Raw genomic sequence first — 17,732 nt, 5'->3', positions numbered from 1 at the left:
ATTTCTATTACCTCCTCAGATGGCTCCATGTCAGATGTTATTTGATAATATTCCCATGAAGCAACTTGTGAAGTAGTAAATGCAGTATGTAAATAATGTTGTTTGTGTTGTCTATTTACTGATGGTGTGGAGAAGGCTCTCCCAGCCCTTCGAGCCAAGCTGCTCCACTACTCCTTGACAAACCTAATTAACTCTAACTGTAATGAATGGATCTATTTCTTTTAGAGCAATAACATCCCCCACCCCCAGCACTACATACTGATCTATTGTCTGCACATGCGCTGTTGTCTATGCATGTGCATTGCTCTCTCTCTCTCTCTCGCTGCAATGTTAATACTCCAGTTAAAGCCATCTCCCGCGTGTGTGCTGTTATTTAATACAGTATATATGTAGTTATGCACAGATACCACAAATTGATGGTGAGTACAAAACTAAATGTCAGAAAATATCACACACTACATCGACATTTCTGGCACGATTACGGGACGAAACAGCAAGAGTTAAACAGTATAGAGAAGGCTGTCACAGATACTGAAAAACATACAGGTACAGTGCATAGTAACAGTGAAAGACACCCTAAATTTAAAGTGAGAATAACATGGCAATAGCTTCAGACAGGAAAGTTGACAAATTTGATAGTGATAATTAAGTCTGGGAGTTGTACATCGAGAGGGTTGAACTGTATTGTAATGCGAACAATGTAGAGCAGAAAAAGAAAGCCCATACACTTCTTAGCTTAATGAGCACGAGAACGTACAGTCTCTTGTGCAACTTAGTAACTCCTGAAAAGCCAGCAAGCAAGGCTTTTGATGAAATTGTTACAATTTTGCAAAATCACTTGAACCCTGAACTTCTGGCAATAGCTGATAGATTTAGATTTTACAAAAGGAACAAGTCAAAAGATGAAAGCCTTTCTGAATACATTGCAGAACTGCACAAACTTTTCCAGTATTGTGACTTTAGAGATGGACTTTCTGATGCATTAAGAGACAGGCTTGCATGTGTCATGCATAGTCAAGCATTCAAAAGAGGCTACTGTCCAAAAAGAAACTTAACTTTAGAACAGGCATTGACCATTGCAATGTCATTAGAGACAGCAGCAAAGGGTGCAGCAGAGCTACTGAAAAAGTGTTTAGAATGTAAAATGCACAAAATGTCCCTGAATGGTGCAAAAGCCAAAAATGTTATTGATGTGGCAAATCCTCCCATGATGCAAATGACTGTTCAGTTTGCAGAATGTGTCACAGGCAAGGTCACAGAGCGAATGTGCAAGACAGACAGAAAGCAGAACCAAGTGAAAGGTTTCAAACACAAAACTAAGAAAATAAAACCTACGGTCTTATGGTCAAGAGCATAAAGTTATCAAGTGTAAAACAGAATCAGACAACACAGAGTCTGACAAAGGTGAACTGTTATGCCTAGAACTGCATAGTATTACAGAAGCAAATTACTAAATCATCTAGATCACAATAGATATGTCTGGTGTAAAACTGAAAATGGAGCTGGGTACAGGTTCAGCTTTGTCCATCATTTCAAAGGCTGACTACAACAGACTGTTTTCTAAGATACCATTAGAGAAGACCTCAGTGATGCTGAAATCTTAAACAGGTGATAAAATATCTTCCAAAGATAAACTGAAAGTAAATGTGAACTGATAGAACTTCATGTATTGAAGAGCGGAGGACTAGCAATTTTAGGATGTGACTAGTTGAGAAAAATTCAACTAGAATGACACTCAATTAAAGCTCTCAGTGTGACATCAACAGGGAATGGCACCCCAAATGGTAGCACTAACCAAAGACTGTCACAGTTGCTCAATGCTAATGAGAAGGGGTTTGAGAAAGGGATCGGTAAACTCAAAGGCATGAAGGCCAGAATTGAACTGGATGAAACAGTAACACCAAGATTCCGAAAAATGTGTCCAGTGCCTTACGCAAAACATCCTAAAGTGATGCTGAACTGCAGAACTTGGAGGCATCTGGAATTCTCTCCAGGGGTAACTGGAGTGATTGGGCCACACCCAGTGTCCCAGTGACCAAAAAAGGGAAGACCAGAGCCGTTGGCATATATGGGGATTTCAGGGAGAGCACTAACCCAGTGCTGCATATTGTGCAATATCCCCTGCCGCAAATAGAAGACATTTTTGCATCTTTGGCAGGCGGGGAGAGTTTTTCAAGATTGATTTGTCATAAGTCTATCTGAAAATGGAGACTACTTCAGGAGTGAAGTAGGAAGTTCCTCACTATCAACACTGACAAGGGGCTGTTCCAGTACAATCCTCTCAACTGTGGTGTCCATCAGCTCCAGCAATTTGGCGGAGCAATGGACCAAATTCTCCAAGGTATTCCAGGAACATAAAGTTACCTTGATGAAATCATCGTGACTGGCAAAAATGATGAAGAGCACCTCCAGAACCTGGTAAGGTGCTTACCAGTCTGAGTGAGTATGGCCTGCATGCTAAAAGAGAGAAATGTGAGGTTTTCAAGAATGAAATCTCATATGGTGGTCATGTCATTTACAACCATGGCTTCTCACAAGAGAAGACTGAAGCAGTGCTACAGGTACCCAAACTGGAAAATGTGTCACAACTCAGGTCATACTTAGGCCTTGTAAATACTACATGTGGGTAAGGCACCGGTTTCTCCCAAATATTGCGACACTGCTGCATCCATTGAATGCACTGTTGCAGACAGGAGCAAAGTGGGAATGGTCAGAAAGATGTGAAAGAGCATTCAAGGGAACAAAGAGACTAATAACAGCCGATGAACTGCTCACCCTTTATGACCCATCCCTACCCATCAGAGAGGTGTGCGATTCATCCCCTTATTGTGTTGGTGTAATTTTGTCACACACTATGAAAGATGGATCTGGAGGGGACTGCACCTGTCTGTAAATGGAGTAGCAGCTGTTCTTGTGCTGCTCTTAGTTACGTTCTTTCACTCTAGTTTAAACTTCAAATTTAAGATTTTTATTTGCTGATTCTTGAGGGGGAACAATATGTCTATGTCTACGAGGAGTGGGAAGAACTTGTCTGAATCTAGTGATAAAGGTAATGGGAAAGGAAAGATGCAAAAGGAAAGATCTGATGAAATGCCACCAAGGGCTGAAGATATGGTTCAGACACTGAATTCAATTAAAGATCAGAATGGGTCAATTAAAGACCAACTGGAATGGAATAGTAATGAAATGGTCGGCAGGTCAGGCAGCATCCGTGGAAAAGATCGGTCGACATTTCCATGGATGCTGCCCGACCTGCTGAGTTCCTCCAGCGCATTGTGAGTGTTGCTTTGACCCCAGCATCTGCAGATTATTTTGTGTTAATGAAATGAAGTCATTTCTGGGAAAACTTAAAGACCTGGAAACTCAAGATATTACACTTGAAAAGGAATTGGGGATAACCAAGCAAAAATTGTTTGAAGTTACAACTCATTTAGAAAGATATCAAAATAAGATCATAGACCTGGAAACCAGGTATCGCCGAAGGAATATACGATTTGTTGGGCTGCAAGAAGGAGCTGAAGATGGAGATTTAACTACTTACTTTGGTAAGCTTTTTCATACCTTATTTCCTACCATATTATCACAGCCGCCTACTATAGAAAGAGCACACAGAACCTTTAATTCGAAATCTAAAGATCCAAATAAACCAAGATCTGTTTTGGTTTGTTTTCATCACTTGAAAATTAAGGATCAAATAATGCAACAGGCAAGAAAACTGAGTTCCGTTTTTATGAGGATTATCCAAAGGAGGTAATGGAACAAAGATCAAAATTTGCTCTGGTAATGAAACAGGCATTTGATAAGAAACTCTTTCCTTCTTTACGTTACCCGACAAGAATTAAAGTTTTTACCCAAAAGCTGCACTGGAGTTCATTCAAACTATACCTGCTGCCGCTGCTGAATGAACTGTCCGGAAGATTATTTGGTTATCCGTATATTATTGGCATTTCAGAAAGATTTATGAAGGTTACTTGGATGTTTCATTGAGAGGCTATTAAAAGAAGAGAAGGAGATTTGTTCATTATTGCATATTACTGTTTTTTTTTGGAAAGAAGATCTCTGGTTCAAGTATGACTGTTTAAACGGTTATGTGGACATTTGACTGAGAAAAATAAGGTAAAGGGACTTGTTCCTTTAACTTAATATCTGGTTTGATGTTTTTTTTTGTTTCTTTCTTAATTAATCAATTGGTAGTTTTTCCTACTAATGGGGCTTCTCTTTATACATATATTTAGGGGAGGGTTTAATTACTTACAATATTATTAGTTGGTATCTTTGAAAATTTAATTGCGTTAAATATGCTATTAACTTTTTTCTGCTTTATTATAGCGTCTTATACTGTAACCAAATTTAAAACTTTTTTAGGGATTTAATGTTAAATTTTAAAATGGCGCTTTTTTTTCTTTTTAAGAGATAACATCATTTTGGTTTTTTCCTGTTTAAAAAGAAGATTAAATATAAACATGGGATAGTTTGTAGATACTGGAATGTAAATACTTTCCTCTGTTGAGATTTTGTCATTCCTCTTACAAGGTCAGTGCTTTTTTTTTAACTGGGATGGGAGAGGGAGAGAGAACCTCTCTACATCTTTTGCGTACAGTCAGAGCAGTCCCTGGCTTCGTATTCTATCATAGGGTGCCTGCTTTTTCTCGAGCTGTGGGGGGAGGGAGTTGGGGTTAGAGTTAGGGGCTTTTTCTCATTGGGTGGTTCTGGAGCGTACGTGTTTTCTATGTGGTTGTATTCCTCATTGTCGCCATTTTTGATCATTCCGTATTGGTATGTGCTCTGTGCATGTGTAAAGTAGAATAAAATTATAGTATGGTATTTAAACGGATTAATGTAATAAGTTGGAATGTACATGGTTGGAGTCATTCTATCAAACGAAAAAAGGTTTCTAAATTCATTAATCGATTCCAACCTGATATTATTTTTGCCCAAGAGACACATATCACGGCAGGAGATCAAAATAGATTTTTGTATGGTGGAGGGGTTTGCAATCTCACTCCACTTCTCAGAGTAAAACTAAGGGCATGTCCATCTTTATTAAATCCAATATATTTACTCAAGAGGATATTGAGCTAGATTTTAATGGTAGATTTTTAATTGTTAAAGGAGTAATTTGTAACAGAAAAGTTGTTTTGGTCAATTTATACAGTCCTAACTTAAATGATCCTTCTTTTTTTAAAAAGGTATTTGCTTTACTGCCTGATTTAAATGAATATATGCTGATAATAAGTGGGGATTTTAACTGTTGTTTAAGTCCTTCGACTGACAAGAGCTCATCTAGTCACTGACTTCCAAATCGCTCCGCGTCACTTACTAATTCCTTTTTGACTGATTTTGGATTGATTGAATTATGGAGATATCTGCACCCTGATAACAGAGAATATGCTTTCTTTTCACGTTTATAAAAAATATTCGAGAATCGATTATATTATAATCAATCCTTGCTTCTTGTCTAGTGTTAAAAATTGTGAGTATGATGCTATTGCTATATCTGATCATGCACCTTTGAGTTTGTTTTTTGAATTTGATGATGTCATTCTTGCACGTCCACCATGGCGCATGTCTCAGACATTATTGCAAAACTCTGACTTGGTCAGTTTTGTTGAAACTCAGATAAAAAAATTATTTTTAATGATATAGGGGATACATCTAAATTAATCATATGGGATACATTTAAAGCATTTTTACGTGGTCAGATCATTTCTTATTCAGCTGAGCTTAAAAGACGATCTGAAATAGAATTAGATAAGATCTCAAAACAAATTAAAGACTTAGATAATATTTCTGCAATTTCCCCTAATATTGATTTATTCAAACAAAGGGTGGAACTTCAATCACAATATAATCCATTATTAACTCATCCTATTGAAGGCTATGTGCTTAAGCTAAAGAGCCAACTTTATATGTTTGGAGATAAAAATAATAATCTGCTTGCATCTCAATTAAAAACAGCTAGAGCCAAAAGGTAAATTTTGAAAATCCGTAGGAAAGATGGTACCCTGGCTTGGGAGTATGAAGAAATTATTAAGATTTTTCAAAATTTTCATACTGAACTTTATAAATCTCAATGTCCAGTAGGTTTTTCTAAACTGAATGCTTTCTTACGGAAGATTGCTTTTCCTAAAATTTCTGTTGAGAATCAAAAAACTCTTGATGTCCAAATTATTGAAGCTGAAATTCATAAAGCTATTTTTTCACTGCAATCTGGTAAGGCCCCTGGACTTGATGGCTATCCTGTAGAAGTTTATAAAAAATTTGGAAAATTGCTTTCTCCGTATATGTTGGAAATGTTTAAGGATTCTTTTGTGAAGGGTGATTTACCCTCTACTTTTTATGAGGCTTCTATTTCTTTAATTCTTAAAAAGGATAAAGATCCTACTAATTGTGCCTCTTACAGACCCATTTCATTATTGAAAGTCGATGCTAAGATTCTGTCAAAGATAATGGTCAATCAGTTGGAGAATATTTTGGGTAAAATTATTTTTAAAGATCAAACAGGCTTTTCACAGGGTCGTTATTCTTTTTCAAATGTTCGGAGATTATTTAACATTATATATTCATCCTCTTTTAAATCTCCACAATGTGTCATCACCTTGGATACTGAAAAAGCATTCGATCGAGTCGAATGGAAATATTTATTTAATGTTTTAGAGAAATTTGGCTTTGGTGTTAATTTTATTAATTGGATTAAAATGATATATAAAATTCCTATTGCTACTGTTATTACTAATAACTGTAGGTCTCTTTTTTTCAGCTTTCACGGGGGACAAGACAAGGTTGTCCATTAAGTCCTTTTGTTATTTAATTTAATATTAGAACCCCTTGCTATTGCTCTTCATGAAGCTAAAGATATTTATGGGATTTTTGTAAATGAGACCATTCATAAGATTTCTCTTTATGCTGAGATTTATTGGTTTATATATGCAATCTCAAGGAATCTATTACTGCCTTGCTGAAATTATTTAATGAGTTTGGAGATTTTTCAGGATATAAAATAAATTTTAGTAAAAGTGAACTGTTTCCTTTAAAGTAATCTGTTTCTATATATGATAATACTCCTTTCAAAGTTACGGATTCTTTTAGATATTTAGGTGTTATAATTACTAAAAAAAAAGGATCTTTATAAGGTTAATTTTGTTCCCTTGGTAGATTCCTTGAAGTATTTATTTAGTAGATGGAGTCCATTTATATTTTCACTTGTTCGTCGCATCCATATAGTCAAAATGATGATTTTACCAAAATTTTTATATTTATTTCAGAATATCCCTGTTTTTTTGACTGAGTTCTTTGATCAGATTGATTCTGTTATTTTATCTTTTATTTGGAATAATAAAAGACCAAGAATTAGTAAACGTCACTTACAAAAGTTGTAAAACGATGGAGGTCTCACTTTGCCTAATTTAAGAATGTATTACTGGGCTGTTAATGTGCGATACATGTCCTTTTGGTTACATTGGGCTGATGAGAACTATCGGCCAATTTGGGTAGACTTGGAATTGAAATCTGTGAAACAGTTTTATTTAACCTCGTTATTGGGAGCTGCTCTATCTATACAATTAGCTAAAGTTACTAATTTAAATTTATACCCTGTGATTAAGTATTCTTTACAAATTTGGCTCCAGTTCTGCATTTTTTTTAATCTTGAAAAATTTAAACTTTGTAGTTTAATTTATTGAAATTACTTTTTTAAGCCTTCGTTGAGTGACCCAATTTTTTTACTTTGGAAAAATAAAGGTATTAATACTTTTTTGGATTTAATTAAAGAAGATAGACTGATGTCTTTTGAACAATTGGTTGATAAATATTCTTTTTCTTACTCACACTTTTTACAATACCTTCAAGTTAGACATTTCTTACAAAAATATTTAAGTAATTTTCCTTACATATTGGATGCTGATTTGTTAGATACTATTATGAGTATGAACCCTTTGATGAAGGGTTCCATTGGAAGAATTTATAATTTACTATTACAAATGGGATAAGCATCCTTTATTTAAGATTAAACAAGACTGGGAAAAGGAACTTAACTTGACTTCTATGACAGAGAATTGGTGCGGATTCTGAAGCTGGTTAGCTCTTCTTCGATCTGTGCTAATCATTCGCTGATTGAATTTAAAATTGTACATCGTTACCATGTGACGAAAGACAGATTGTCTAAAATATTTCCTAACCTTGATAGTTATTGTGATAGATGTAAAACTGAGACAGCTACACTGACACACATATTTTGGTCTTTTTCTGTACTGGAGCAGTTCTGGAAGTCAGTTTTTTCAACAATTTCTAAAGCACTTAAAATTAATTTACAACCAAACAAATTAACTGCGCTTTTTGGAATAATTCCTCAAACTATCTGTGGTATTTCTTTGTCTGACCAACATGTTATTGCATTTGTTACATTGATAGCTAGGAGGGTCATTTTGTTGAAGTGGAAGGATACATCAGCTCCCACTTTGTCACAATGGTTCTCTCAAGTGATGCTATGTCTTAGTTTGGAGGAAATAGAAGTCAAACCTTTGAACCTATGTTTGATTTTGAGAAAAGATGGTGTTCATTTGCTCAATATTATCATTTGAGTTAATTGATAGATTTCCTCCACAATCTAACTGTAAATTTTTGGTACATTTCTTTTTTTTTGCTGGCAGCTTGATGTTTACCTTTATGACGCATGGCTTCGGGGTTGAACTCCTAATGGGGTTTTTTTTTCTGCACTTTTTCTTGCTCAGTAGGTCTTTTTCCTCTTTTTTTTAATCACTAAATATTTTTTCAATCTTTATAATAATGTTTTTTTTTCTTGAGACATTGTAAGTGTTGTTTACTTTGATGTACTCTTGTAAATTTTAGATAATAATAAAAAGATTTGAAAAGAAAGAAAGATGGATCTGAGCACCCAGTTGCATTGCTTCAAGATCATTTATGACTGCAGAACACAACTATGTACAGAGTGACCGAGAGGCCCTTAGTCTAGTATGGGGAATAGAGAAGTCCCACCACTACCTCTCCAGACAAAAGTTTACGCTAGTGGCAGATCACCAGCCCCTTGTGTCCATTTTCAATCCCAGGAAGGGAATTCCAGTGATGACTGCTACCTGATTACAATGCTGGGCACTATTCCTAGGAGCCCACTCTTATGGCATAGAGTTCAAAGGTACCAAACAACACAGCAACACTAATGGCTTGTCATGTCTTCCACTATTGGCAACTGAAGAAGAAAAGTTGTGACCCAGCAGAAGTGTTCCACACTGCATTGGTGGACCAGTTGCCGATAACAAATTCCAAAATACAAAGAGAAACAAGGAATGACCTGACATTGTCTAAAGTATATGAATCACCATGCAAGGATGGCCAGCTCATGGTAACCCTATGTTTCCAGAGCTCTCAGTGAGATGAGACCAGCTGTCAGTATGTCAAAGAACGCTGATGTGTGGATCTTGTGTTGTGGTTCCCTTTAAACGGTGCACTAGAGTGTTAGAAAATCTGCATGAAGGACTCCAGGTTACCATCAGCATGAAGAGTCTCACCCAGAGCTCTGTGTGGTGGCTGCTAATAGATGAACAGATTGAAGACTTGGCCAAAATCCCTTTGGGATGCCAAGAAGTTCAAAATGCACTGCACCAAGAACAGTAATACCCATGAGAGTAGCTTTCATCACCATGGCAAAGAGTACATATTGACTTTGCTGGGCCATTCATGGACTCCATGTTTCTGATTGCTGTGGATGTTCATTTAAAGTGGCAGAGGTTCTACCAAAGAAGTCATACACCTCAGCAAAGACTGTCTCCGCCCTGAGGACTATCGTCACCAGAAATGGCTTACCTGTACAAATTGTGAGTGTCAGTGGACCACAATACAGGTCAAAAGAATTCTGACTGTTTCTGCAGCAAAATGGCATTGACATTTCAAGTCAGCTCCCCACAACTGTTATTGTGAAAGCATGTTTATTTGGAATATGGGTTTATGAAAGGGAAATTGAATGTTTTGTACATATACAGTTTTATGTTGCATTAATTTAAAGGGGGAGGAAATGTAATGTATGGACAAGCCAGCGAGCACTGTGAGGGTCATGTTTTTTGACTTCTCCAGTGCGTTCAGCACCATCCACCCTACTCTGCTGGGGGAGAAGCTGACAGCGATGCAGGTGGATGCTTCCCTGGTATCATGGATTCTTGATTACCTGACTGGCAGACCGCAGTACGTGTGCTTGCAACACTGTGTGTCCGACAGGATGATCAGCAGCACTGGGGCTCCACAGGGGACTGTCTTGTCTCCCTTTCTCTTCACCATTTACACCTCAGACTATAACTACTGCACAGAGTCTTGTCATCTTCAGAAGTTTTCTGATGACTCTGTCAAAGTTGGATGCATCAGCAAGGGAGATGAGGCTGAGTACAGGGCTATGGTAGGCCACTTTGTCACATGGTGTGAGCAGAATTATCTGCAGCTTAATGTGAAAAAGACTAAGGAGCTGGTGGTAGACCTGAGGAGAGCTAAGGTACCGGTGACCCCTGTTTCCATCCAGAGGGTCAGTGTGGACATGGTGGAGGATTACAAATACCTGGGGATACGAATTGACAATAAACTGGACTGGTCAAAGAACACTGAGGCTGTCTACAAGAAGGGTCAGAGACATCTCTATTTCCTGAGGAGACTGAGGTCCTTTAAGATCTGCCGGACAATGCTGAGGATGTTCTACGAGTCGGTGGTGGCCAGTGCGATCGTGTTTGCTGTTGTGTGCTGGGGCAGCAGGCTGAGGGTAGCAGACACCAACAGAATCAACAAACTCATTCGTAAGGCCAGTGATGTTGTGGGGATGGAACTAGACTCTCTCACGGTGGTGTCTGAAAAGAGGATGCTGTCTAAGTTGCATGCCATCTTGGTCAATGTCTCCCATCCACTACATAATGTACTGTTTGGGCACAGGAGTACATTCAGCCAGAGACTCATTCCACCGAGATGCAACACTGAGCGTCATAGGAAGTCATTCCTGCCTGTGGCCATCAAACTTTACAATTCCTCCCTTGGAGGGTCAGACACCCTGAGCCAATAGGCTGGTCCTGCACTTACCTCCTGGCATAATTTACATATTACTATTTAACTATTTATGGTTTTATTACTATTTAATTATTTATGGTGCAACTGTAACGAAAACCAATTTCCCCCGGGATCAATAAAGTATGACTATGACTATGACTATTTTCTTTTAGATCAATGACACCCTCTCTTCACCCTACATATTGATCTGTCATCCCTCTCTCGCTACAGTGTGAATACACCAGTTAAAGCCAACTTCCTTTTATTTAATACATATGTAGTTGTGCTCAGACACAACACAAACCTAATCATGGGACAGTTTACAGTGACCAGTTAACCTACCCGATATGTCTTTGGACTACAGAAGGGAACCGGAGGACCTGGACAAAACCCTTGCATTCCACAGGGAGGACATACAGAGACTCCTTCCAAAACAGAGCTGGAATTGAACTCCAAACTCTGGAACACCCCAATATGTGATAGCATTGTGTTACTGACCCTAGGCTGACCTGCAACCAGTATGGCCACTTTCTGCAGTGTGTACACTCTCCAGGCATTGACCATCCAAGTTTATTTGGAGAATAATCTGTCAGGAATAAAAGTAGTTTTAGATCAAGGATGCACCTCATCCCTCAAATAACTGAAGCATTCCTTGCTGGTAATAACCTCACAGAGTCATTTCACATAAGATCCTGACAGCCGGCAGACAGAAGAGATTTTCATTCCATCGCCGTGGTCTGGATGTGAACCCAACTCCCAGGAGTCAAAGTCTAGTGGTTAACCCACTGCACCATCCTATCCCCCCCCCCCAGGACACGATTAAAAATGTAACTCTTGAGTTTGACAGATTTTTGATTTTGATTTCTGTTGACCTTTCTTCCATGGAATATTTGGTTGAAATGCAGAACGCTGACGACATCATCATAGAAATGGTTGGCAGGAATTCCTCAACCACAGGGTATGAGAGAGCTGAGTTAACAGCAGTGAAATGACAGATTTACTCAGGCACCCTGTGTTAAAGACTATGTCTATTGATGCTCCGTCAGTTCTCTCTCACTAAAACTCCTCCTCAGTAGTTTCCCAGATGATGTAATCAAAAGTGCTCCTTGAATCAATGTATTCAAACATAGGGCCACATCAAGCCAAGGCAACAGCTCACCATCCCACTTCAGAATATTACTCTATGTAATTGGCAGATTCAGATCAGTAAACTGCTAATCAATTTGTTAACAGAAGTCATGCAGAAATCAATAGAAAACAATCCCGATGTGTAAAGACCTCACAAATTGAGCATTGAATATATTTGTCTATTCTGAAATTAAACTCCTGAATCATTAAGCTCCAGGGAATTTAAAGAGATATAAAGGATTGTTTGTTGGCCTTGATATTACTGACTGATTCTTTAAACAGATCAGAACCGAGGCTGGGCCATCTGCAATATTAATTACCTCACTTGCGGCAGTACGTCTTGAGATGAATTGTGATTATATGACTATTTCAGCAGGTGCTCTGAGGTTCATGTAAAAGTTACTCTGAACAACACCTCCATTTGCCATCATAAAGTCATTGAGACATTCATCTTGGAAATAGTCCCTATGGCCCACTGAGTCAATGCTGGCTATCAACCACCTATCTACATTACTGACCACCTATACATTAACGACAGTCTGTAATGGCCGATTAACCTGCTGAACATTATTCCCTTGGGATGTGGGAGGAAACCAGGGCACCCAGAGGAAATCCACACCATCACAGGGAGAACAGACACAAGGAGAAGAAGCCAGGACTGAACCCAGTTCTCTGGTGCTGTGAGGCCGCATGTCTACCACCTGTGGCATTGTGGCAGCCACTTGTACATGGCATCTATCAATTGTGGGCAATGTCGTTTCTAAATCAAATGGTAATTGACCCATGAAGTCAGTGAGCACTACAGCACAGAAACAGGCCCTTCAGCACACCTTGTTCATGCTGAAATGTTATTATGTCTTGTCCCATTACCCACACCTGGCCCATAGCTGTCCAGACCTCTCCTATCCATGTACAAACGTGTACTTACCCAAATATCTCTTAAATGTCGAAATTGAACCTGCGTCCACTAATTCTACTGGCACCACGTACCACCTCTGAATGAGGAAGTTCCCCCTCAGGTTCCCTTAGATACTTCACCTTTCACACTTAACCTATGACCTATGATTCTGGTTTTACCCAACTTCAACCTTGCCTGTATCTCTTTTAATTCTATATACCTTTATCAATTCTCCCCTTATTTTCCTATGCTGTAGTATGATATCCACTGCAGACTTGATCACATCAGTTATGTTGGAACTTCAATAAAAAGTTGAAGAGACTGAATGTTACGAAAGAGAATTTGTCAATGTTGACTTTTGGACAGCCAGTTGTAGGTTGTATTGAGCAGCCAACTATTCTAGTAGCAAAGTCCTCATGAGTCCAGCCTCAGACGAGCTGTAGAGTGTGCGAAAAGTAAATTGATGCCTCGTCCATGGCCTGAATTGTGAACTGGAGTTAGTGAAGAGCAGGAAGGATTACAGTATATATAGATTTATGGATTAATAGAGTTATGTACCATGGAAACAGGATTTTTAAAGCCCAACTTGCCCATATTGACCAAAATGTCTATACACACTAATCCCATTTGCCTGCTTTTGCCCATATCCTTCTACATTTGCCTTTCAAACATTATGATTGTATCTGCCATTTCCACCTCATTTTATATACTTATATGCTCACCACTATCTGTATGAACAGTCCTTTAGGCCTCCTTTATATCTTGTCCCTCAGACATGCTCTTTAGTTTTAGAGTCCCTTAATCGGTGAAAACGACTGTGACTATGCTCTCTCTGCCATCACATTATTTTATAAGCACTTATAAGATTATCCCTCAGCCTTCTTTGCCCCAATGAAAACAGTGCCAGCTCATCAAACCTCCCTTTACCAACTTGAATGATGCTTGATTGTCCATTAACAAGGCTTTGAGGTTTTATTAAAGAAATAAGCAACACAATACTCTAATAGTAAGGATATAAATGCAACAGGTTAGCAATGAATAAACACACATGTACACAGAACTAGGATAATAGGATGAATCAAGCTCTATCGCAGTCTAGAGGTAAATGATCAGTTTCAAGTGACGCAAAGTTTAGTTCAATTTAGTTCAGTTCAGTTCGCAGTAATCGCTGTTGTGCCGTTGGAGCGGGGAGAAGAGAGAGAGTGAAAGCAAATGAATATTCAAAACAGATTCCACACAGACCTTCGATATTCCTCGCAGTTAGCTTTCGGGCGAGTCCTTTGTAATGTCTTCTGAGGTCACCGACTGTGACCCCTCCGTTCCAGATACGATCGTTCTTCTGCAGTGAACCCGGCACCCAGGCAAGGGCGGACACACACACCAGGTTCCCGCCCGACCGTATCTTTCCACCCTGTGCGTCTATGGCTGGTCCCGCAACCAGACCTCCAGAAACTCCCACCAACTTGTGGGGGGGGGGGGGGGGCACACTGCTTTCAGGGTCTCGTTACCTCGTGGAGTCGTGTGTCTCTTGCCTTAGCGAACCTGTCCTTTTTATCCCCCTGCTGGGTTATCGCCTGTCCATCAAACTTCAAACAGTTCAGGGTTCAAAGCCACCGGTCTCTGACAATACTCGGAACCGTGTCTCCTTTCGGTAATCTCTCTCGTCCCTCTTTTATTAGCACCTTGCATGTTCCCCCATTGTCCTCTTATCGGCATCAATCTTCTGATAACTGGTTCTTTTGTCACAGGACTCCCAAGTCTCTTTGCATCTCTGCATTTTGAACTCTCCTCCCAACTAAATAATAGTCTGCTCGTTTATTTTTTCCACCAAAGTGCTTGGCCATAAACTTTTGAACATTATATTTCATTTGCCACTCCTTTGCCCATTCCCTTAAACTATCTAAGTCTCTCTGTAGGCTCTCTGTTTCCTCAACACTACCTGTTCCTCCACCTATCTTTGTATCATCGGCAAATTTAGCCACAAATCCATTAATACTGTAGTCCAAATCATTGACATACATCGTAAAAAGTAACAGTCCCAACACCAACCCCTGTGGAACTCCACTGGTAACCGGCAGCCAGCCAGAATAGGATCCCTTTATTCCCGCTCTCTGGCTTCTGCCGACCAGCCAATGCTCCACCCACGCTAGTAACTTCCCTGTAATTCCATGGGCTCTTATCTTGCTAAGCAGCCTCATGTGTGGCACCTTGTCAAAGGCCGTCTGAAAATCCAAGGACCACATGTCTACTGTATCTCCTTTGTCTACCCTGCTCGCAATTTCTTCAAAGAATTGCAGTAGGTTTGTCAGGCAGAATCTTCCTTTTAGGAAACCATGCTGGCTTTGGCCTATCTTGTCACATGCCTCCAGGTACGCCGTAATCTCATCCCTAACAATCGATTCCAACAATTTCCCAACCACTGATGTCAGGCTAACATGCCTATGGTTTCCTGTCTGCTGCCTCCTACCCTTCTTTCTCTTTCAATCTTTTTATTCCTCCTACCCTTCTTAAATAGCGGAGTAACATTTGCAATTTTCCAGTCATCTGGTACAATGCCAGAATCTATCGATTCTTGAAAGATCATCGTTCACGCCTCTGCAATCTCTCCAGCTACTGCCTTCAGAACCTGAGGGTGCATTAAATTTCCTGAGCACCATCTCAGTCATAATTTTCACTGCACATACTTCACTTCCCTGACACTCTTGAATGTCTGGTATACTGCAGATGTCTTCCACTGTGAAGACTGATGCAAAATACACATTCAGTTCCTATGCCATCTCTGCATCTCTCATTACAATATCTCCAGCATTATTCTGTATTGGTCCTATAATCTAATCTAATCTACAAACGTAATCTAATCTACCCTCAACTCTCTTTTACCATTTATATACTTAAAAAAGCTTTTACTATCTTCTTTGATATTAGTCACCAGCTTCCTTTCATAATTCATCTTTTCCTTTCTAATGACCTTCTTAGTTTCCTTCTGCAAGTTTTTAAAAGCTTTGCAATCCTCTATCTTCCCCACTAGCTTTGGATTCTTTGTATGCCCTCTCTTGTATGCTCTCTCTCTCTTTTGCTTTTACTTTGGCTCTGACTTCACTTGACACCCACGGTAGTGTCCTTCTTCCGTTTTAAAATTTCTTATTTGGAATATATCTGTCTTGCACTTCCATCATTTTTTGCAGTAACTCCAGCCATTGCTATTCCGCTGTCCTTCCTGCAAATGTTCCTTTCCAGTCAACTTCAGCCAGTTCCTCTCTCATGTCATTGTAATTTCCTTTATTCCACTGAAATAACGACATATTAGATTTTACTTTTTCCCTCTCAAATTTCAATGTGAACTCGATCATATTGTGATTACTGTTCCTTACTTTAAGCTCACTTATCACCTCTGGATCATTGCACAACACCCAATCCAGCACAGCTGATCCCCTAGTGGGCTCAACAACAAGCTGTTCTAAAAAGCCATCCCTTAGACATTCTACAAATTCACTTTCTTGAGGTCAAGTACTGGCCAGGTTTTCCCAATCCACTTTCATGTTAAAATCCCCAACGATTATCATGACATTGCCTTTCTGACACGCCTTTTCTATCTCCTGTTGTAATTTGTAATCCACATCCCGGCTGCTGTTTGGAGGCCTGTATACAACTGCCATTAGGGTCCTTTTATCATCGTCATTTCTTAACTCAACCCATAGAGACCCTACACCTTCTAATCTTGCGTCACCTCTCTCTAATGATTTAATATTATTTCTTATACTCAGAACCACACCACCCCCTCCGCCAACTAACCTATCTTTCCGATACACGGTATATCCTTGAACATTCAGCTCCTCATGGCAGCCATCTTTTAGCCAAGTTTCAGAGATGGCCACAACATCATACTTGCCAATCTGTAGCTGAATTTCAAGATCGTCCATTTTATTTCTTATGCTACGTGCATTCAAATACAACACTCTCAGTCCATTTTTTATTGCTTTCTGTTTTAACTGCACCACGTCTCTACTGCCCTGTAACTCATGTCACTGGCTTTGATTAAGCCTCATCTCCTGCCTGTTCTTTCTATAATCTCTGTTGCACGTTATCTTTGATTTATTTCTGCTTTCTCTTTCCTCAGCCCTAGCTATCCTCAGATTGGTGGAGGGGCAAATTGTGTTGAGGAAACAGGTAGGATGCAAAAGGATTTAGACAGATTAGGACAATGGGCAAGAAAGTGGCAACTGAAATGCAATGTTGGAAAATGCATGGTCATGCACTTTGGTGAGTAGAAACAAATGTGCAGACTATTTTCTAAACAAGGAGAAAATCCAGGAATCTGAAATGCAGAGGGACTTGGGAGTTCTTGTACGGAAAACCCTGAAGGTTAACTTGCAGGTTCAGTTGGTGGTGAGGGAGGAAAATGTCATGTTAGCATTCATTTCAAGAGGTCTAGAATACAAGAGCAAGGATGTGATATTGTGGCTTTATAAGGCACTTGTGAGGCCTCACCTTGAGTATTGTGAACAGTTTTTGGCCCCTCATTTTAGAAAAGATGTGCTGGCATTGGAGAGGATCCAGGGGAGGTTCACAAGGATGATTCCAGGAATGAAAGGGTTATCATACGAGGAACGTTTGATGGCTCTGGGTCTGTACTCGCTGGAATTCAGAAGGATTGGGGGGAATCTCATTGAAA

The sequence above is a fragment of the Mobula birostris genome, chromosome 1 (genome assembly GCF_030028105.1).
Source record: "Mobula birostris isolate sMobBir1 chromosome 1, sMobBir1.hap1, whole genome shotgun sequence".
NCBI classification, from domain to species: Eukaryota; Metazoa; Chordata; class Chondrichthyes; order Myliobatiformes; family Myliobatidae; genus Mobula; species Mobula birostris.
Note: the sequence above shows the minus strand (reverse complement) of the source record.